This window comes from Montipora capricornis, chromosome 9, assembly GCF_036669925.1.
Source record: "Montipora capricornis isolate CH-2021 chromosome 9, ASM3666992v2, whole genome shotgun sequence".
Classification (NCBI taxonomy): Eukaryota; Metazoa; Cnidaria; class Anthozoa; order Scleractinia; family Acroporidae; genus Montipora; species Montipora capricornis.
In genome coordinates this window covers 31,338,817-31,344,772 of record NC_090891.1, presented here as the reverse complement: position 1 = coordinate 31,344,772, position 5,956 = coordinate 31,338,817, and the positions used below count along the sequence as shown (strand labels likewise).

Sequence of the window (5,956 nt, the reverse complement as noted above, 5' to 3'; positions counted from 1 at the left end):
GCAGAATCTCTGGTGGCTGAACAGACCAATCCTCGATCTGCAGGCTCTCAAGCAGATTGGGCAAGTGTGGACTGGACCAGTCGGGGGTAGTGAGGCAGCTTTCCTTTCTTCCTTTCGCCGTTCCTCCACAGCTTCCCTCCTAGACTTTTTAAAGTTCGATGCAGCCCTCCTGATCGTTGCTCTCCATCTATTTCTCTCCAGCTGGTCCCAGTCATGGTGATCGATGTTGGTCTGTTTGAGATGGTGCTTCAACTGATACTTAAACCTTCTGCGTGTGGCTCCACGGGCTCGCTTGCCCTGAGAGAGTGTAAATATTAACTAATTTGCATGCGTGGGTTGATATTTGATATAGATCAGTTTTCATAACGATGACAACAATTTTTTTGCGTAAAATGAAGTTCACTTTGGGAAGCCAACAATCTTTAAGCTTATCTAAAAAAAAACTAGCAAATATGTTGTTTGTTTGAATAAAAATTTTGGCTGGAAAGGATTTTTGCGAGATTTGTCTGCCCTTATGGTTTCATCTTGTTGCGTAAATATTAACTAATTTGCTTACGTGGGTTGAAATTTGAGGATACCTAAATGCCGAGTCAACACTCGAGCTAGGAATCGAGTTAGGACTTGAGTTAGGACTCGAGCTAGGATTTGAGCCAGGACTCGAGCCAGGTTTCCGGCCATTTACCACGTGGTGGTCAAGACCAGTGACAGCAAGCCATTTTTCAAGCCATGGCCGAAGGTAAGCTTCATTTTTTTATGAACGCCTTTACCTTTAGACTAATAATATTGCTTTCAGTAATGCTCTGACTAGGTGAGACAAATCTAGGAGGAAGTGTTTTGATTCATTTTCAGAACAGCCAGTTGCCCTGTCATCGCGCTTGGTAAGTACGTTAGCAACAGAACGGGAACGTCAGTGGCGACGTCGCGCGCAGCAAAACTACCAATGAGAATTTAGAATAGAGAAGAAGAGAGTGGAGTCTACTCTATTCTGAATTCTCACTGGTGTTTTTTCTGCGCGCACCGTCGCCACTGACGTTCCCGTTCTGTTGCTAAATCGGCCTATTATTGATTTCAAGCAGACCTGATAGGATTCCGCACGATTAAGACTGGTCATTTTTATCCAACAGCGAATTGTTCAAAGCAGAAGAAATGCCATCCTCTGAAATGTTAGGTTACATTATTCGTTGAGCTGTAAAATAATATAACCCAAAATCAATCAGATAGTTAAAATCTTCATATTTATTAACCATTTCCTCTGTGTTTGTGTTAGGCCTAGTTTATTCGTGGAATATCGTCTTCACCGATAATTGGTTCAATTCAACGTATGATCTCAACTTACGGAAGGATCAGCTCACGCAACTTCTCAGAATGGCATCCACGGATCAGCTTTTCCAGTTTGATGGTCAACTTTACAAACAGTGCGAAGGAGTTGCTATGGGGTCCCCCCTTGGTCCTTTGTTGGCGAACGTGTTTATGTGCCATCTGGAAGAAAGACTATCTGACAATGATCTAATTCCTCCTTTTTACAGGCGGTACGTTGGCGATACGCTTGCAATAATGCCTGGACTCGATGTAGCTGAAAGTTTCCTCGATGACCTCAATGGACTCCACCCAAGTATTCATTTCACTATGGAACTTTCTAATAACGACTCAATTCCTTTTATTGGAATGTTGATAACAAAGAACGGCAACAAATTGGAGACCCAGGTCTATCGCAAACCTACGAATACGGGCCTTTTACTTCATGTTCAAAGTCACACCGATTTGCGCTACAAGAAGTGTCTTATCAAAACAATGCATGGTTCGTCGTGCAAAGGAATTGTCCTGTACGCATCAAGCATTCGTCGATGAATGCAGGCATCTAAAATCTATTTTTAATCACCTTGGTTACCCTACTTCTTTGGTGAATGGTATCATCGACAAATGTGATTATCCCTCTACACTAGATGCTAAGACAAAATCTGATGAAACTTTAAGAGTCAGTATTCCGTTCAAAGATCAAGTCTCAGCGAACACGGTCAAAAGGCAAATGCGCGATCTCAGTTCAAAAATCGGCATTGATGTACAACCAATCTACATCAGCAAGAAACTTGATAATGACGTTCTGGAAACGTCGAAACGTCGTGCCATGTTTTATAATATTTTATCGCAGATTTTCATTGCCAAATGTTTTACCAAATCTTTACTTATTCTAATTAGACGACGAATTAAATTTAGACGAATTCAATTCAGCTTTTACAAAAATTTAAAAATTAGTGAGCAAGTGAGTCGTGACGGCCATTAAGCAGCAAAAAAAAAAAAAAAAACATGACGCGCTTCAGGAATGAGATTATTTTTTCCATGATAATAGGGAACGATTGAAAAGGCAACAACTTCTACATCGAATGATATTGTTAGCTGTGATCAGGAAATGATTATTGATGCGAGTCTCCATTGTTCTCTGTTTCTTGATTCAACTGCTGAAAATACGCGTATTGAAAAGATATGCCATCAAGTCACGCCATCCTTAGTTCCCGCCACTTGAATTGCACGTTACACAACAGATACTACGTTACATTAATGTATTTCAAATTTATGCATTTAATTCGATGTGTCTGAGATCCGACGTCTAAACTCAAGACGCTTTTCAGAGCTTGTATCCGTCTGGGCCAGACGGATAAAACGTCTGGACGAATTCACTTTAATTATGGCAGACGGTTTTAAAAGTCGCTATTCAGACGAATTTAATTCCTTGCATTAAATTCATCTCGATTTTTTTCGTCTGAAATTCGACGTATAAACTAGGCCTAGTAAGCATTATAATTTGCGATAATTCAGGTTCACGTTTTTTGCATCTCATAGATGATTAGATTTTCAATTCAACAAACTCTGTTTTGATTGGCCACTCAACCTCATTGTGTAAATAGTTTACCTTGAAGTCAAAATAGATACGTTTCGTTTCTGAGGAAACGAAACAAAAAATAAGTAGTCTTTCGTTTCCGGACTGAGCAGCTCCGGGGATAATGGAGATATGCCGCGTTCGAGCTAGATCCCCTAGCATGCTTTTTCCATTGTAGGAGTTACCAGGAGTGCCTATTGGATTCCTAAGCTTTTCCCTTTCTGGGAAAATCCACTTTCAGCGCCTTCAATATCACCCAACTCAGTGTCCTCAGTTTTTGTGTAACATGTACCACAGGCAACCCAGTTTAAGCTCACGAAGCGTCTAGTTATAATTTCATTGGGTATAAAATGAAACTGTTTATCAATAGCGGAAAACAAGGAAGTTAATTTTGAGACGTGTGAGTGTGGGTTTTAGCGATTAATCTGAGGAAGGTGACACCTGGTAAACAAACAAAAATTGCCAAAAAGGTCTGTAACAGCAAAGAATATGTTTCAAAAACTATAGCACCCTTATGCCTAATGCTACATTCAGTTTGAAGGAGAAGTACAGGTCCGTGAAATGCTCCCAACTTTGTTAGCAAACAGCATCCAATATTGTTGAGTGAATTTGGATACTCTGTTGGCAGTTGTTAGAGGCTGTTCTTTCAATTGCATCAAATCCCTAACTTGGTATAAGTGCACTACCATGATATTGTCATCGGGGCTGTCTGCGTGAGTGACTGTAAGATTGGTAGGCCTGCAGCGCGTGCATGAATTGCGAAACTAATTGATGTTTGTTTGTGGCCCACTTGTCGCCTTTTTAGTACGTTATTTTCAAATTAACAGACAAATTTAAAGTCTTAAATGACTTAAATCAAAATCACTCTTTTCACGTCTACGGAGATCGTCACCCAAGCTCACATTCCACAGACATTCTGCAGGTCAAATAAATATTTAGACTGGGTCAACCTCTCTGCCTGTATTGAAAAACAATTCAACAGTAATTTCCTCGCAACGGAAATAAAAACGATTAGCAAAAAAATGTATATTTTATCAGCTTGTTTGTGTTGAAATTCCCATGGCGCTATGCTCAAACTTTTACCCAGTAATAGAAAAGTTGAGCTCTTCTGAATTACAGTGCAACGCGCCTTACCGTGGCCACCCAAAAAAATTCACATTTGACAATTAAGTGTAAATACGTCAACTCAACAACCCATGCAACGGTGTTCAACTTACAACTTTGCAAGGAGGCCTGACTGTCAATCAAATTCACACATCCTGATTGGCAGACAATTTGTAAAAAACTATGTTAGGTGGCCACGGTGAGGTTTGTCGCACTGTAAACGAAACATTAACAAATCGTAACTTAGTTTTCACTCATGCCGAAATCTTTTAGTGTACGTTCAGCAACACTACTTTGATATTGCTAATTGGTAAAAATGTAGATTATATCGGATAGGCTGTGTCTGTTGATTTCACTGATAGCCTCTTTCTTCCTAGCCTTCTTAGCCTCCCACGCGTTCCTCAGTCATGAGCCAGAATTTACGTAGACCAATCACAACGGACTTCCAGATTCTGGAAGTGCACTTTATACCCTCAGAATTTTGCTTACGGTCACTGTGAGAAGCTGGTCTTCACGCAAACTCGGAAGGAAGGAATTTCAAGTTCTCTCAACATGAGTCGAGCCTGAGCTACAGGAGACTTCTGTGAGCTTATTCCATTAAACTAGGTGCAAGTGACAAACGTCCTGCACACTGCTAGGATCAGAATGTGTCAATAGGTGGAATAATTGTGATACCGGAGAAAAAGATGGTAAATTTTTGGCGTGGTAAATGCTGGATGTTGTTTGCCAACATTGTTGGAAGCATTTTCCTGGGCCTCAAGGGAGGAAACATGCGCACAAGAAGAAGTAATGCAGTATTAGACAAATCCATACTTGCGCCAGAAATGCAATCAACGTGACAATATCTTCTATCAGATTTGATTCTACGATCCTACCATTTAGAATAGAGACAATCCAACATCCTTGTTACCTTCATCGAGTCAGCTATGATCGCGATCGTTAAACTCACGCAAACTGTATGAAAAACTACTGCTACTGATCCACCGAATTCGTTTGAGATTTCAGCAAAGCAAAGATTTACCCCCAATCCAAGCGTTTTCTTTTGTGATCGAGGGGCAAAACTAGAATAAACGAGTGTTTCTTTTCCGAACTCGAAACCTCAGTCTACAAGTGTTCGTCTGCTAATCGGCTAGATAAACACACTTGGTTTGAACAGTAAAACTGTTTCCTTTTTAAGTAATAAACAGTAGTGGAAAATTTTGTTGGCAACGACTTCCGAGGAAAATTTGTAAAAGCCTGGTTTCCATAGGATCTGCAACGGTCTGCGATCGGTCTGCTACACGGTTGCCCATTAGTCCCCGGCGTCTGCGGCGATCTGCAGCACACGGTCTGGATGATAGGGAAAGTTGAATCTAGTTCTACTTTCCCGACCATTACGAAGCTTCCGATTAAGACATTTTTTAAATGGAAACGTGTGTCTGAGATGATCTGTGGCCTATCGGCGACACAATATCGTTTGCCTTGAAACACGTCCAATCAGACTTGAAGTAAGTGCGCGCCTTTTTCTCCTTTCGCTTCGCAGAGTATTAGTGGTACTCATGTCTGAGATCGCTTAAGATTTAAATGGATACATTCAAACCTGCGATGTTTGCGATGGTCTGCCATAAGACCAACGCAGACAGCTTCCGATCGTCGCAGACCGTTGCATATCATATGGAAATCGGGCTTAAAAGAGGTGGTATTGACAAAAGATCCAACTGACATTTTTTTTGGCTTCCTAGCTGAGACATTTTTTTGTCCAAAATGAGCTGGCTAAAGAAATAAACCGTCTAAGCAAATCTGTAGTTGAATAAAGCTTCCCTGTGTTGGCTAAAAGCAGAGTACATATCCAAAATTATAAGCTAAAAAGACTCACTTTAAGTCGCGTTGATGGGGTTGCAATTGTTTTGTAATGCTTGCTGTTTCCTTCGGAGGCACCTCAGCGACTGGTTTGCCACAGGACTGCAGCCAACTAATAAACCACTAGCTGGTTATCTT

At 40.8% G+C, this 5,956-nt stretch overlaps 1 protein-coding gene across 4 annotated transcripts in view; it reads right to left on the bottom strand.

The window, feature by feature from the left end:
- LOC138016293 (carbonic anhydrase-like) overlaps nucleotides 1-5,956 on the bottom strand; it is a 30,117-nt gene extending 24,161 nt beyond the window's left edge. For 2 of the 4 annotated variants that reach the window (XM_068863461.1, XM_068863464.1), the window contains exon 1: nucleotides 5,835-5,956. The gene's annotated coding sequence lies outside the window, so the exon portion shown is untranslated. The remainder of the gene's footprint in view (nucleotides 1-5,834) is intronic. The other 2 variants (XM_068863463.1, XM_068863462.1) reach the window with 2 other exon arrangements.